This window comes from Puma concolor, chromosome D3 (assembly GCF_028749965.1).
Source record: "Puma concolor isolate L17-30 chromosome D3, mPumCon1.1.hap2, whole genome shotgun sequence".
NCBI classification, from domain to species: Eukaryota; Metazoa; Chordata; class Mammalia; order Carnivora; family Felidae; genus Puma; species Puma concolor.
Window position 1 is genome coordinate 52,024,947 of NC_141678.1, and position 18,324 is coordinate 52,043,270.

Consider the following 18,324-nt stretch of genomic DNA (forward strand, 5'->3'; position numbering starts at 1 on the left):
AATAAACTTAAAAAATGAAAAAAATATTATAAGAAAATCCTGCAAAACTCAACTTTTACTTGCAGTAATAATGAATGAAGTAACAAAGAACCAAATCAGGCCCTTAACATTGGAGAAACTCTGGTTAAATATATGAAACAATGGTTTTGAAGACCTTGAGCATAAGACAATAAATGGGAGTGATTTCTTGGAGAAAGGAACCAAATTAGGTGAGCTTTTTGATTAGCCTAATTTACTGCCTTCAGAGAGTGTGTGTCCAAGTAACACTGCAAAAAGAGGAAATGCAGGCAGAGCTCAGTGTTCTCCCTAAGATGAGCATATGACACTCAGAGTTCAGTAAGGCAAAATGCTAGAGTTTTTATAGCAGAATACTGGGGAGTACAGAACTCAAAATCTGTAGAGGGTACCTCCTCCAGTTCAGTTCAGTACCATCATATGCATGTGAAAAAATAACTGAAAAGCAGGAAAAGCACCACACAAAGATTTGAGGGAGAGCAGTCTAGAACTACCAAAGGCCAGGGATAATTTCTGTTACCATCAGTAGAATGAAATACTTCATAAATGGAAGGACTTCAGGTAGATTACTAAAGAGGGAGTTACTTTATTAATGAGAAAATTACCCTAAATTGAAGCCTTCACTTATTTCACCTAACAAATGTAAAACCAAAGCCCTATCACTCTTTCCACATGGCTTAACTACATGCCAAAGGAAGTTCAAGAATATTTATAGAAGTACAAAAGTATTCATGATTCAACAAGGCAAAACTGATATAGCTTTGCATCCAATCAAAAGTTAATGGTCACAAAAAGAAACTGGAAATTACGACTCATATTTAGAAAAAAAACTCTACCAAAACTGACCCAGCAATGACAAAGATAATAGAATTAATTAAAAAAGGACATTAAAATGGTTATTATAAACTATCATAGGTTTAAGAAACTAGAGAAACGATTGAACATATTAGGTAGACATGTGGAGGATATTGAAACATTCCAAATCATATGAAAAAAAAATAAAGAAATCAATACCCAAAGGAACACCCAATTAGGAAAAACTTAACTCATTTTATTACTGATCAAAGTAAATAGTCTAAAAGTGTGCAGTTAGCCCTAAGTCATGAGTTGAATTTTGTCCCTCCAAAAGATGTTGAAGTCCTAACCCCCAGGACCTGTTAATGTGATCTCATGTGGAAATAGGGTCTTGGCAGATTATCAAGTTAAAATGATGCAACTGGGTTTGCCTAATCCAATATGACTGCATCCTTATAAAATGGAGAAATTTGAGAACAGAAACAGATAGGCACACAGTTAAAGTGCCATATGAAGATGAATGAAGAAATCCCGTTGATGCATCTACAAACCAAAGAATGGCAAAGATTGCCAGTCAAACACCAGAATGTAAGAAAGAGGTTTGGAACAGGCCTGGGAAAGAACCAAACCAGCTGATACCTTGATCTCAGTATTCCAGCCTCTAAAACTGTGAGATGATAAATTTCTGTTGTTCTAAGCCACCACTTTTTGGTTCTTTGTTACAAAAGAAAACTAATTAGGCCAGCAATTGGCTACAAAGCTAATTTTTTCAGGTTTGTGGATATGGAATTAAAGCTACAATTGTTTTACATCATCCTACTTTTAGAAAACAATCAACAGATATTCAATTTATGTTAGCAGTTACATTGAGTTTAGTTTGATGTCCTATTTTTCATAGTTCATTACCATGCTTACTCCGTACCTTGTGTTCCCTATTAATTGTAAGTACCTCCTATGGATGCCCCGACCATGTACTTATGACATACAACTTGTCACATCCTTCATCATTCCTCAGTAAAGTTAGATTAAATTCATTTACACACAATTATTTTCCCTGTTGTATTATTTTACACTTTTAGATTTTCCATAAATGTGCATTGCACTGTTGATCTCTCTTTGAACTGTTAATTTTCTACATACTCAACAATTCCAAAGCAGTATACATAATAAAGTGATGATAAATAATATGATAATAGAAAATTAAATTTTTAAAAGAATATTCGTTTCAGGCGAAGAACCTTTGAAAATATACTTAATATATATTTAAAGCAGATTCTTGATTAGCTAGATGTAAGAATTCTCGTTCAATATATAAACAGCTTTACAAATAGTTGATTAGTTTTAGTAGCTCATTTTTCTAAATGCTTTACAATTTGAAAGTTATTTTTTAGTTCTCATTTTATATTTTCTCAATTAGATCTCCCAATATACCTAATTCATAATCAACATAGTCTGGTCAACATAGATAGTCTAAAGATTTGATTCAAATTTTTTCTTGCAAAGGCTCAATATATTTCTGATAAATATTCATCAATTGTGCAAGTTTTTTTTCTTAAAGATTAAATCAAGGCCAACATAAATAGTTCCATCTTCCCAAATAAGGTTTTCAATATAGAAAGACATGTTCCACCAAGCCCATTATCCATTATTGAAGTGCATTATAGAATACTTATTGAAGGTACATGTAGAACTGTTAAATTTTTGGAAAGCAAATTTTAGTTCACTCTAAACCATAGGGACAAACCCAGCCAACTAGCCATTTCTTACATCCATCAAAGTCAATGCTGATATTTTAATTGCAGTCAATTAAATCTCCTTGAATGTCAAGCATTCATCTAACATATTTGCTCCATATCTTTATAGGAAACATACATCCTTAAGTAAAATTATGTTGGTTTGATTTTTCAGCAGTTTCGATCTGTAAATGACATTTTCCAGCTCCTCTATAAATATCATAAACCTTCTTACATAATATTTTAATCTCCCCATAAATAAAACCATAACCAAAATCTACTGTTCCCACGTGGAGATACAATCCTGTAGTTCAGTACTAGTAAATATACCCTGTAATTCTTTGTCTTTTTGTTATAGAGGTGAGGGCTTGTGACTATTCTTTAGCTATATCTTGTTGGAATAAGATTTCAGGCCAAGCTATCCAATTTCACGTTCTTTCCCAAATTCCTTCTAATTTTGCTCTGATCTCTATATGTCATATTACATTCTGATTCAATTCTGTTTGCATCTGAATTGTGCTTCTATAACTTCCCCAGTGTATCAAGTTTGTCAATATTTTTGTATCATAACAGTTTAGAATTCTAGCCCTAGTTTCTATCCCACAATATAGTATTTAATAAGTCCCTTTGAGTTTGATGATGGACACATTTTAATCCCTGTGTAAAAAAATCTCAAAATGGAAAAGCCTCTTAGGTACACATAGAATTCAATCAAACAACATTAATGCAAGAAGATTAAGAAATAACGTCATTTAATTATTGTAGGGGCCTCATATATGGGGACTGGAGATTGCTATATTCTAAACAGGATAGTCATCATTACAGAAAACTGTATTTCAGGCCTTTTGGAGAAACCAACCCAAAATTTGGGCCAGAATATTTTTCTATTTTATATCTATACTCAGTTTTGTTAAACCCCCAGATGGCTAAAATATATACAAATCTGACTCTTAGGGTAATGTTGAGTCTTTCAACTTTAGTACCATTATTTTTAGCTCAACTGATTAATAAACTCCTTCCTTTTGGTATATTAAAATATTTAAAACAGGGGCGCCTGGGTGGCACAGTCGGTTAAGCATCCGACTTCAGCCAGGTCACGATCTCGCGGTCCGGGAGTTCGAGCCCCGTGTCAGGCTCTGGGCTGATGGCTCAGAGCCTGGAGCCTGTTTCCGATTCTGTGTCTCCCTCTCTCTCTGCCCCTCCCCCATTCATGCTCTGTCTCTCTCTGTCCCAAAAGTAAATAAACGTTGAAAAAAAAATTTTTTTTTTAAATAAAAAAATTAAAAAAAATAAAATATTTAAAAACATAATGGGTGATGAATTTAAAAGTGTATTTATTAATCTTTTGTTAACATTACTTTCAGACTATGAAAAGACTTGTAGTTTTTCATTTCTTCTAAATTTATTTTTATTTATTTATTTATTTATTTATTTAGAGTGCATGCATTTATGTGTTCAGCAACAGGAGAAGATATTATTTTAGATACGACCCTAGCTTTTTAGGGTCTTATTTATTTGGTATAAGTTATGACAATAGGATTGACATCTTTATTAAACTTGTATAATTTGTAGGCCTCATAAACATGGGTCTATTTCTTGTAAATCAGGTACTTTTTTTTTCTAAGTATAATTGACACATGATATTACATTAGTCTCAGGTATACAACTTAGTGATTTGACAAGTTTATACATTATTGTAATGTTCATCACAAGTATAACTACCATCTGTCCCATTCAATCGTTATTACAATATTATTGACTGTATTCCTTATGTTCTGCTTTTTATTCCCATGACTTACTCATTCCACAACTGTAGGCCTGTATCTTCCTCCCCCTTTCATTCATTTTGCTCAACTCCCAAGTGCCCCCCTCAGCAATCATCAATTTATTCTCTGTATTTATAGTTTTGAATCTACTTTTTGCTTATTAGGGTTTTTTTTTTAGTTAAGTACTTTTTAAAAATATCAGATGGCGCTGCCACTCTTCCTTGCCCCCTTTTTGGTTAAGAAGGCACATATTTACCAATTCAAGTACCTGGCCTCAAAAGGAATCACAAAAAAACTCCATGTAAAGTATGGTAGCCTTAGTGTACACAGAAGGTCCCTTCACAACAGGTAAACAGGCACATCAAAATACAAAAGAAGGGTATGATTCTTTAATAGAGACCTATTTTCATGGGAACCTCAGAGGTACAGGTACAAGGTTGTCAAAATTGCCAATATTAGGAATGAGAGAGGTGACATGATTACAGATTCTACAAATATTAAAAAGATAAGAGGATGTTATAAAATACTTTATTTCATGGATTAAGCAAGTTATATAAAATGGGCAAATCATTTGGGAAATACAAATTCCCAAAGTTCACTTAAGACAAGAAATGATAATCAGAATAGCCCTTACAACCATAATTAAAGACCTTTCAAAACCAAACCAAACCAGGGCGCCTGGGTGGCTCAGTTGGTTAAGTGTCTGACTTCAGCTAGGTTGTAACCTCACAGTCTATGAGTTTGAGCCTGGCATCGGGCTCTTGTGCTGACAGTTCAGAGCCTGGAGCCTGCTTCAGATCCTGTCTTCCTCATTCTCTACCTCTCCTTCACTTGCTCTCTCTCTCTCTCTCTCTCCCTCAAAAATAAATAAACATTTAAAAAAAATTGAAGAAAATCCAAATGAAACAAACAAACAACAAGAAATAACGTTTAGGGACTGTTTACCAATGAAATATTTATGAAAAAAATACTTGAAATAATAAAATTTCTGCAAAACTTTTCCATTGAAAGTGTGGACGTACTCCCATCTCATTCTATTTGTTACTCTGATACCAAAATAAGGTTGTTATAAAAAGGGAAAGCACTTTTATTCTTTATTTATTTTAAAAGAATTTTAATGTTTATTTTTGAGAGACAGAGAGAGAGCAAGTGCGTGTGAGCCGTGGAGGGGCAGAAAAAGAGGGAGGCACAAAATCCAAAGCAGACTCCAGGCTCTGAACTGTCAAGACAGAGCTTGATGCGGGGCAAAGGAAACAATCAACAAAACTAAAAGGCAACTGATGGAATGGGAGAAGATATTTGCAAATGACATATTGGAGAAAGGGTTAGTTTCCCAAATCTATAAAGAACTTACCAAACTCAACATCCAAAATAATAATAATAATTCAGTGAAGAAGTGGACAGAAGACATGAATAGATACTTTTCCAAAGAAGACATCCAAACATATGAAAAGATGCTCAACATCACTCATCATCAGGGATATGACAAATCAAAACTACAATGAGGGGCGCCTGGGTGGCTCAGTCGGTTAAGCTTCCTATTTCGACTCTAGTCATCATATCAAGGTTCATGGGTTTGAGCCCCACATCGGGCTTTGTGCAGAGAGCTTGGAGCCTGAAGCCTGCTTTGGATTCTGTGTGTCTCTCTCTACACCTCCCCCACTCACGCTCTGTTGTCTCTCTGTCTCTCTCAAAATAAATATTTTTAAAAAATTTTTAAAGTACAGTGAGATATCACCTCACACCTATCTGAATGGCTAAAATTAACAACACAGGAAACCACAACTATTGTTGAGGATGCAGGGAAAGGGGAACACTTTTGCACCGCTGGTGAGAATGCAAACTGATGCAGCCACCCTGGAAAATAGTATGAAGGTTCCTCAAAAAATTAAAAATAAAATTACCCTACAACCCAGCAATTGCATTGCTGTTTATCCAAAGGATACAAAAATGCTGACTTGAAGGAGCATATGCACACCAATGTTTATAGCAGCAGTATCAACAATAGCCAAATTTTGCAAAGAGCCTAAATTTCCAACAACTAATAAATGGATAAAGAAAATGTGGTTTATATATACAATGGAATATACTCAGCAATGAAAAAGAATGAAATCTTGCCATTTGCAACAATGTATGTGGAATTTGAGAAACATAACAGATGAACATAGGAGAAGGGAAGGAAAAATAAGATAAAAAGAGAGAGAGAGGCAAACCAAAGAGACTCTTAAATATAGAGAACAAAGTGAGTGTCAATGTAGTGGAGGTGGGGAGGGGGGATGGGTTAAATGGGTGAGGGGAATTAAGGCAGGCACTTTTTGGGTTGAGCATTCTTTTATATAGTTTGAATGCAAAAATTTATCACACAAATCCTTTGCAAAGATCTTCTCTCTAAGCTATTGTTTGCCTTTTAATTTTTTAGTTGAGCATTCCAAAGAGCAGAAGTTGTATTTTTTAAATCTAAATGTTCAACCAGTTTGTTAACTAATCTTGATTATGCATCCAAGAATTGCCTAATTCAAAGGCAAAAATCTTTTCTCCTAGAATTTTTATAATTTTTTTGGTGTATAATCTGTTTTTAGTTAATTATTCATAGAGTATAAGTGTGACCCAAAGTTCTTTTTTGTTTGTGTTTCTTTATTTTGCATACACACATCCAACTTTTCCAGAACCATTTGTTGAAAAGACTATCCTTGGGGGGTCTGAGAGGGTCAGTTGGTTAAACATCCAACTCTTGGTTTTGGCTCAGGCCATGATCTCACCATTCATGGATTCAAGCCCCATGTCAGGCTCCTCACTGACAGTGTGGAGCCTGCTTGGGATTCTCTCTCTCCCTATCTCTCTGCCTCTCCCCAACTCATGCTCTCTCTCCCTCTCTCTCAAAATAAATAAACTTAAAAAAAGAAAAAGAAAAGACTATTCTTTTTCAATCGCACCACATTGTGAAAAATCACCTTTGTGAAAAATCAATTCCCCATTTAGATCGGTATACATTTCTGAACTGCCTACTCTGTTCCATCGATCTATTTTATCTATCTACATAAATATAATTCCTTTATGATCCTTTTAATATTTATAGAATTTGCAGTGATGTCACCCTCTCATTCCTGAAAAGGTACTGTACTCTAATACTCATTGATTATTCTAGTTAAAAGTTTACCCATTTTATTGATTTTCTCAAAGCATCAACTTTAAAAATATTGACTTGCTCTACTTGTCCTATTTGTTTTATTTTCTATTTCATTGACTTACTATTTGATCTTTAATACTTCCTTTTTTCTATTTGGGATTTAGTTGCTATTTGGGATTTATTTTTTAGTTTCTCAGGGTGTAAGTTGAGAGTTTAAGGTATCTGTTCTCTTTCAACGTAGGACTTGAATGCTACAAATTTCCTCTTAAAATGCTCTTCATTAAATTTATTATACATTTACATTATGTGATTTAGTATTTTATTTGTTGATTAGGTTTTATTGTAAATCTTGTGAAATTATCACAGTCTGCCTTCAAGTGATATTTTAATATCTCATGTTTAGTTATAAGAAATTTAAAATAATATACTTTCATTTATTCCCTCCCAAACTTTGTGCAATCATTACTATTTCATCATCTCTGTTATAAATCCTGAACTGCTCATTATTTTTTTTAATGTTTATTTATTTTTGACACAGAGAGAGAGAGACAGAGCAGGAGCGGGGGAGGGGCAGAGAGAGAGGGAGACACAGGATCAGAAGCAGGCTCCAGGCTCTGAGCTGGCAGCACAGAGCCCGACGCGGGGCTAGAACTGACGGACTGTGAGATCATGACCTGAGCTGAAGTCGGACACTCAACCAACTGAGCCACCCAGGTGCCCCATGCTCGTTATTTTTTATGTAAAGAGCTAATTACCTTTTTTTTTTTCAATGTTTATTTATTCTTGAGAGAGACAGAGCACGAGTGGGGGACGGGCAGAGAGACGGGGGAAGTATCAATTACCTTTTAAAGAGATTTAAGTAGTAACAAGAATGTTATATATTTATTCCCATGTTCTTTGTTCCTTTGTGTGGATAAATATTTCCCTGTGGTATAATTTTCCTTTATTTGAATAACCTGAACTAGTTCAGATCTGCTGGTTAGAGATTATCTTGGCTTTTGTATGCCACAGAAGTCTTTAATTCAACTTCTTTTTTAATTACATTTTCACTTACTATAAAAGTTCTATATTGATATTTTTTCTTTAAATACTTTGGAGATGTTGCTGTAATATCTTCTCACTTGCATTGCTTCCAATGAGAAACCTGCTTTTATCTTTATCTTTGATACTCTGTACATAAAGTATCTTCTATCTCTGATGACTTTCGGCTATTTATCACTATTTTCAGAACAATGATGATGATGTGTGTTTGTGCGATTTTACTAATGTTTGTTGTACTTGATGTTTGTTGAGTATCCTGGAACTTTGGGTTTACATTTTTTATTAAATTTGAGTAACAGTCAGCTATTATTGTTCAAATAAATTTGTCCCCCTGACTTCAGGGTTTCCAATCACAAGTGTATTGATCCCTAGAACTTATCCCCTAGCTTACTGATTTGTTTGATTATCTGTTTGTTTTTGTTTCTGACCTCATCTTCTCTCTGGGTTTCATTTTGGATTACATTGCTATATATTCAGGATTGCTAATCCTTTATTCTACAATATCTACTCTATCCTTAATCCTCTCTAGTTTTTATTTTTTATCTCAACAACTGTAGTTTTAATTTCTATAAAGTTGATTTCCATCTTTTTAATAATGTACATATCCATACTTAAGTTTTGAACGTATAAAAACATTTTTAATAATTGTTTTTAATGTCCTGTGTCAATTCTAATAGTTGCATCAATTCTGGGTTGATTTTTACTCGTTGCTTTTCTACTTGTTAGAGATAGTTTTTTCATGCTCTTTCCCTGCCTGTTTTTGCTTATTGCATGTTTGTTTGTATTTGTTTTTTCATGCCAAATATCATGAGTATCTTGTTTGGTGCTGGATTTTTTTTCTCTTAATTACCACAAACTTTCTTGAACTGATTCTGGAATGTAGTTAAGTTACTTAGACATTTATCCTTTCAAAAATTTCTTTTAATATTTATTAAGTGGTGCCAGAGCATTGCTGAATCTAAGAAAAATTATTCCCCAATGTTAAAGCAAGATACTTATTCTGTTTGTCATTAGGTTCTTTGTTTTTGTTTTTATTTTGCTGTATTTGACATACAATGTTACATTAGTTTCAGGTGTACAACATAGTGATTCAACATCCCTATACCTTTTGCTGTGCTCAGCACAACTGTAGCTAAGGTAATAATTTCTGATTATGCTATTCAATGCCTTGTAGGTCATGAGGCTTTCCATTTAGACTATTGAGAACAGGTATTTTTCTTGGATCTATGTGACATTCAGGCACCATCAACTCATAGTTCTTAAGCTTGCCTCATATGTATGTATTAATATGTAATTACCTGAATATTTGAGAGCACTCTTCTGCAGATCCACATTCCCTCTCTCCTCTCCAGGTCTCTGTACAGAAAACCTTAGACTTTAGGTCTCCACAGATTCTCAGCTTTGTCTCTTCAGTCAGGGAGTATGCTGGGTTATGCCTGTGTGCCATCCTCACATGGCCACCTGAAGTCAATCTTAAGATAGGAAGGTGGGCATTCACAGGGCTGAACTTGTTTACCTTCTGTAAGGGATACTCTGTACTTCATTGTCTAATATCTAGTTTATCAAAAACCATTACTGCAAATACATTATGAATTACTGATTGTTTCAGTTTTTATAAACTGTAAACCAAAATATATCCTCCCACATTTATGAATCTCCATAATATTTTGTTTGTTCAAAGAAATATTCCAGATAACTATATATTGAGGAGAAATTATATGATGATGTACTAAATACTCTGCTCTATCAGCAATAATAGTCTTAGGTTGACATTGATGATTAGATGCATTAGACACAATAGGTTTTACCCCAGACAAATTTCTCTAACTTTATTTTATTTTATTTTATTTTTAATTTTTTTTAACGTTTATTTATTTTTGAGACAGAGGGAGACAGAGCATGAATGGGGGAGGGTCAGAGAGAGAGGGAGACACAGAATCTGAAACAGGCTCCAGGCTCTGAGCAGTCAGCACAGAGCCCGACGCAGGGCTCGAACTCACATACCGCGAGATCGTGACCTGAGCCGAAGTCGGACGCTCAACCGACTAAGCCACCCAGGCGCCCCAATTTCTCTAACTTTAAAAAGGATTTAGAATCAGTAACAGCAAGAATAGCAACAGCATAGCAAAATTCTGGTGACTCTAAAGCATAGCTTCTAATGCCCTCCACTTTGTCCATGGCATGGTGGGTAAGGTCGCAAGTCACAAAGCCTGTAGGGTACAGACCACCTCTAGCTCAGAAAAATAGTAAACTCCAACATCCCTTGAGTTTTTACATTTCCTTCTGAGGTTTAGGAATAGTACTTATTTTCTATTACAGCTCAATATAATTAGTTATCAGTAACTTATCAATTACTGATTTTTCAATAAGCAGTCTTAAATACACTACATGTTCTTTTTTGGTACAGAGTATTTATATGTTGGACCTAACATATTTTTATAAATCCATTGGATTAGTTGCAAGAATGATTCAATCAAAGATTTTCCTGAAGCTAATGGTAGAATCACAGACCACAGGTCAATACTTTCCTCATAGAGAACATACCCAATACTTGTCTATTATACTATTTATTTTATATGGACTCATTCACATCTCATTATCCTACTCTGAATAGTCAGTAGTTAGTTCTAGATATAGAATAAAGAGAATATTTAAATCAAGGGCTAAATGGTGGTGGCTGGAATGAGAATGGAAGGTGAAGGGAATATTTTCCTTTTCCTCCAAATATTATAACTTCATGGATTTCAATATCAGTGTCATTGGAAGTAATTTACTACATGTGCTATAAGAACAATTTATGGCATTTTGTTGCTCTGGAAATTGGTAATCAATAGTCTCCGCTGTTTGAAATATACAAATCATTTCAGATATCAACAACTCAATTTTCTAACAGTATCACATTGTAGATCATCTACTATGCATAAGGCACTATATTCTACATGTATCTGGCTAAGTAAATTTAGGCTTTTTTCCAGGCTCACATACACAGAGAAGCATACTATCCAATGGAACTGGATTAACCCATAACCTGTACTGCCCATCATATAAATATTATTGTTGAATATAACACATAACCTCATTCTCTTTGAGGTATTGTAAATATATTTAGATACTAAAGTCTTTTGCAATTAATATAAATATAACCAAAATTTATGTCTTATACCACGTGATATTTCTATTTCAGCTGTAAAACGAAAACATAATTCCTATGCATGTCCAGCATACAAACTGATGTGATAATCAAATGAAATTATATATGTGAATCATCACTGTGAACTTTAGTGTCTTGTCTTAAAAGAGCAAAGAGTCAAATAACTACTCAGCTATTTCTATATTCAAGACTGAAATGGAGAATCTTGATTATTATCTGTATTATTCAAGGATAAAATTCTACTGTTAATTAGTTTTGTCAAATTCTTTAATTTTATATTAGGCATAAATAAGCTGATTTCACCTCAATTTTAAATTGTATTATAATAGCCCTCATGATATATTGATTGTATAGGATTACTACTCATTAGATTATATAATAAAACTTAATAATTATCAATAATTATATTATAATTAAGATATTATAATTAAAAACATAATGATTATTATGTTAATATGACTTAATTTTGTATGTCCATTCACATAAATTTAGGTAATTTGAAGGTATTAGAAAAGCCAACATAAAAGAACAAAGAGATTGTCTTTATATTTTAGAAATCACTTATAATTCAAAGCATGCTATTGCAGAACAGTTATGGAAATATTAAAAATAAAAAATTCATTGTTAAATTATATTTAACAGAGAAATGAATTAGCTTCAAAGTATTTTAAAGTTAAAATAATTTTAAATATAAATCAGAAGAAACTACAGACAATTTCTATTTCTCTAGTAGGTATTCTAACTTTATTCTTTGCATATTCATTATAAATGACAATTCTTTTGATCTTTTAACTTCATTAGAACTTCTTTTCTCTTTTAGAACTTCTTATAAATTTCATTCACTTGTGGCAAGTTTATCTTATGTGAGTTTGTAAATTAAATTTACTCCTCTACTGCAAAAGATTCCCTTTCAAAATAATGCAATAATTATTTATGTTAATATTCACTGTGTAAACATTTATTGAACACCACCCCCCATGATGTGCCAAACACCACACTAGAAAACAAGAAGACAAAAGGAATGAAGAGTTTTGAGCTAAATTAATCCACAATATAATCATTTTCAGTGTACCAACTAACCAGATATAAGACATGGATGTGCCTTCAGGACACGGGTGACCTGACAGCAAGGAGAGGCATATATGTGAAACAGTAAGGAGCAATATAAAATATTGTAATTAACAGTAAAACCTACTCATTAATCAAACATATTCATATTATTTGATCTCAGATACTTAAATTTACAACTTGAAATAAATGGTAAAATTTTTTTTAAGATTATGAAACAAAATTCAATTATTTAAACTCCAGGTAAATAGCTTAATTCTTACAGGTGTTTCTAGACATTCCAGGATTTTAATTTGCTAATAAAGCTTGCCTAGAATAAACCTTGAGATTTCAGAATAAAGCTTGCCTAGACAGAAGGAAGTTTGATAAAATGACTTCATGGTAAGTTGCCCCTTGTATAGCTACAAGATATAGCTATAAAATAGCTATAAGATAGGTTAAAAAATCTATCTAGTTCAAAGCTACTTACAAAACAAGTTGAATTTAAGCTTGGTTTGGGCAGACTCCAATACTCAACTACTGCAAGATAAAAACTTCGATTTGATTTGATTTAAAAGATTTGCAGTGAACAGCAATATGGTTACACTTGTTCACAGTGACCCACAACCATTTTTTAAAGTACATGGCGAGAATTTGGCAACCTGCGTATGAAGAACAGTGTAGTAAACCAGAAAAAGTTAAAGAAAGTAAATAGTAAAGCAAATAGGTACAGCAAATAGGAATTAAAAATGGAAATATATTTTGCTAGCAACAAATTCGAGTATGAGACAAGGAAACAAATACAAAAGCTTCATATGAGTAAACAGAAGGGAGCCAACACCTTACTACCACCTTTTTTTGCCTGGAAAATACAAGACTCCCCAAAAGTACTCTATAAGCCATTGTGCCAAATCCTGGGCAAAAGCTGATGGTCCACTTAGTTCTTGACACAGGCAGGGTAGATTAGGAACTGCCTTTTGCTAAACACAGCTGGGATTTCTTCCAGCTGAGGTAAGTGGGGAAGACAGGATTATCATAAAATTATTTTTTAATTCTATTTTATATTGATTCTAAAAATAGTATTTTGTTATTATTATCTAGGACTTTCAAGAAAACCCAATGGACATATGTAAGTGATGAAATTGCCAAAACTGGAAGACTTTGAATTCTAGGATACTGAAAACCACTGGACAGTGAATGATTCTTTTTACTTCATGTGTATTGAGGCAACAGTGTGGAGAGAAAGGAACTGAAACAGCTGATTGACCAACTGACTGATTCCTTGCTTCCTTCCTTCCTTCCTTTCTTCCTTCCTCCTTTCCTTTCTTTTCTTTTTTCTTTTCTCTTTCCTTCCTTTTTTCTTTTCTCTTCTTCTCTTTTTTGTTTCTTTCCTCCCTTCCTTTCTTCTTTCTTTCTTTTCTTTCTTTCACTAAAGGACGATCTACAGTAGATCTTATACCAACAACTAGTTTAAATTTGGTAGACAACATCAGATAAACAAAAACACCTTAAAAGGATATTCCATAAAGCATGGAGAATTACTGATGAATTACTGTCTTGCACATCTCTTTCTTGGATACTTCCCTAAGTAATATGACAAATTTTCTAAAATACCAGTAAGGACAAACGGTATTTGACATACCCTGTTAGTTTCTACCTTCGGTATCACAGATCTCATAAGAAATATCAACTCAAGGTTTCCCCTAATGAGGTCTGCCATAAAACCAAGAAAACAACTACAATGCTTTCAGCATTAATGTGAAATAGTTCAGTATTTAGAATATTTAAAAAATGATTAAAATCTAAGTGCTTATACTCAAGGATGACAATTCAGTAGCATTTTGTATTTTTAAAAATGATGATGATGATAAATAGATGTAAAATCTATCTATCTATCTATCTATCTATCTATCTATCTATCTACCTACCTACCTATCTAGCTAGCTACATATTTATCTATTTATATATAGTGACAATCTTACTCTTGGATAAGAAACTAATATTCCTAGCTCTCACCTTGTTCTTCCAGGAATGAGAGGGCTGGATTGGAAGATAATTCACAATTGAATATTTAAGATTCACTTCTTAAATTCAGAGATTATAAAAATAAGTTATTAATAACTCAAGTGTTTATAATGGAATATTTCAAAGAATTTTTTAAAATTATTTACAATCATAATGTGAAGAATGTTGCTACTGAGAATTATCCCATACAGTTATATTGGCTAATACTAATAAAAACAGTGTCACTAATATTAATTTCTATTTCATTTATTTTAAATCTGAATGTACTTGAAAGAACTAGTGACACCTTATCTCAGTCACTCATTCTAAAGGCATAAAAGAGAATCTTATCATTACTTAAAAATCACTTTCTGCTCAAAGAAGTTTAAGTAATTTTTTTAGAGAATGGCACTGAAGTACAAACCATTATATTTTGATTATGATAATAAATTATTATAATAGTGTAAATCTAAAATGTATCCATATCCAAGGAAACTGAGTTGAAGAGCTATTTTAGCATTGCTGTTTATATAATCCATACAGAAGTTTTCTTAATGAGCTAACAAAACCTAGTGTTCAAGTTGTCCACCCAACACATACAAAAATGTTTTCAGATGGCTAGACACATGCTTCAAACATAGTATTGAAAAGATACATGCTATTTCCAGACAGTATACTTTAACATCAAAGGTATTATGTCATATTATTCAGTACTGAATTTATATATTGTGGTAGAAGGAAATAAAATTTTCAGGTATGATGGGGAAATATACCATTGAAATATATGACCAAACTGACAAATGAATCTTCCCTGAAGAGAGGTACTTTTATTTTTTTATTTTTTATTTTTTTTTTTTTCAAAGCTGGGTATGTTTTATTTACAAATAATATTTAGATACAGAGGTTAATCAGATGTTCTCAAAGATCCCCACTGGGTTAGCACAGACACACCAGAGAGGAAAGATGATACATTTCTGTGGAGAGGTACTTTTAAAGGAGCATCCTTCAGCAGCTATGTGAGTGACTAGACTGTTTCTTCACAGCTTATGTTGTGATAGAAGGTAAAAACTTTTTTTTTTTTTTTTTTTTTGGTGATGGTGCCTCACTCCATCTGTGCACAGGAGCTGCTAAGTAGACTCAATTAGGTAGAGTTTCCCAATGCACTACCTACTCCCTAGGTAGACCTATGTACCCGAAACTGACTTAGCAGCTTGTTGCTGCATCTAATTACGAAATGGATACCTAAGAAAACTGGCTGGGGTAGAGAGCTGGAAGAGAGGATTTGACGAGAACTGATTCATTTCATTTATCATTAAGTAAAAATCGACAGACTCACCAAGAATAAAACATAACTGGGGTAAAGATTTCTTTTTTAAGTCTCCATGTTCATTCCTATTGCTTAATAGATTATTTTATGGGTAATTTTATGGCCTGATATCCAGTAACTCATATTTATTAATATTATTTCTTATAGCTCTCATCAGAAATGGCACATAATACCATTATCTTGTTATTAAAATGTTGTCCCACTATGAACAGGGAGCTTAAGATGTCTGTCAATGGAAATAATTCACATATTTGTTATCAATTTTGTTGATTACCTGAAGTTTTAAAAAAAATAATTATTGAATTTAAGAAATCTTGTGTTTTTTAATAGTCTATACAAAAAGTAAGCTTAATGTATGGTAAAAAATTTAATATCATGAACTTTGGAGTCTGAAAGAAATGTATTAAAATATACCTTTGCCAATTTTAGGTATACCATCTTGGGGATATTCTTAACTTCCAGTGCCTTAATTTTCCCATTTTAAAAGAGAATAATAATTAGACCATAGTTTTATTTGTGATCAAATAAATTTACAAAATAAGCATTAATAATCATAAGTATTTTTAATAGTACCTGCAATATAGTAAGCAATAACTGAAAACTCTTAGATTTAATAATATTATTCATTTTCTTTTTATCTCACCTGCTTCCTCCCTTTAAGATATTCTAATCTGGCAACACATGCTGACTTGATTTTTCCTTATATTAAGAATGCCAAAAACAATTTCTAAAATGAAATTCTTGTTCTTGTAATCATTAATTTTTGATATGTTCTGAATCAATATGTTCTGACTTGGTATATCATATCATGCTGAAAATTAAATCACTATCTCTGATACTTTTTTATAAAGTCATGTTTTTGATGTTTTAATTTATTTCAGAATAATTAATAAATGTACCTCGTATTGCCAATAATAACAGCAGGTGTGTTACTTCCCTTTCAAAGTTTCTAGTATTTCTACCATAGATAGGCTAAGTCCAGATGGATATGTAAATATCTTAGTCATATTTCTAAAGTCTAGTATGCCTTCTGTCAATTCAGCTCTTCTGGACGATGTAGGTTTTCCTCATACCCTCATCATCTAGTTCCCTGATTTTCAGGAGTGAGGACATGAAAAACCTCTTCCTAGTGTATGGTACTACTCAGGTTTTCCCTGCCTCCACGTTGGCCTACAGAGGTTTACTTCCATTTCCAGGGTATGTCAAAAGAAGTCTTCCCACATTTTTGTTATTTGTAGGGATTTAGGTCTCTGAAAAACTGATGAAATGGAAAGACTAATGGTGGAAAAGGAGGTGTAACAGAACTTAGCTCAAGATTATCATTGCTGACACTGTGGTTGCTATAGAACCTACTACTGATACAATTAACCCACAAAGACAGTGTGCATTCCTGTGTACTTTGTTTCACACTGAGAGTTTTCTCCATTTCATTGGATGAACCATGGGTCCCTAGTCAATGACAGTGATCAGTTAAGTCATACTCTATCAATGGAATGAAATCTGTAACACTGATGATAAGTAGCATGCCCAAAATGATTTCTGATATTGCTATGAATATTAGTGATTTCTGAATTTTATCAAGATTTTAGAAAGGGTTCAGAACAAATTTCTTCTCAGATGGCTATGCTGATGGTGTTTGAAATAAGAAGTATCTTTTGGCTGTCCTTATAAACACTTATATATTTCAAATGAGTAAAATTTTTCACTGGTATCAATACCAAGTATAGTTAAAAAAGCTTTAGAAAAATGTGGTGTATGTGTGTGTGTATGACTTGAATAAGTTTATTTTGGATTTTCATGAACATATTTTTGATTTTGCTCTTGTATATTTAAATGATACCCTGTAATCAAAGCAAAAACATTGCATAATTGGCACTATGATTTTTTTTAATGTTTATTTCTTGAGAGAGAGGGGGAGAGAGGAGCAGAGAGAGAATGAGAGAGAGAATCCCAGGCAGGCTCCACACTGTCAGCACAGAGCCCAACATGGGGCTTGATCTCACAAACTGTGAAATCCTGACCTGAGCCAAAATCAAGAGTCAGAGACAGTTAACTAACAGAGCCATCCAGGTACCTCTTATTATATTAGCATTTCTTATAATTCCAAATATTTGAGGATCTTAGAAAAGATAATTTGCAAACCTGTTTTAGATGTATTTGTGTACAACTTAAATTTATACTGGTATAAAGATTAGGGAAAATAAGTGATGAAAAATTATTTGTATTAAGTGTGATGGTAAGCAGAGACAATCTTTCCACTATTGTTCTCCTAGTAAAGTTTCCTTTTTTCTTCACCTGTTCAATAGCAGAGATTTGTA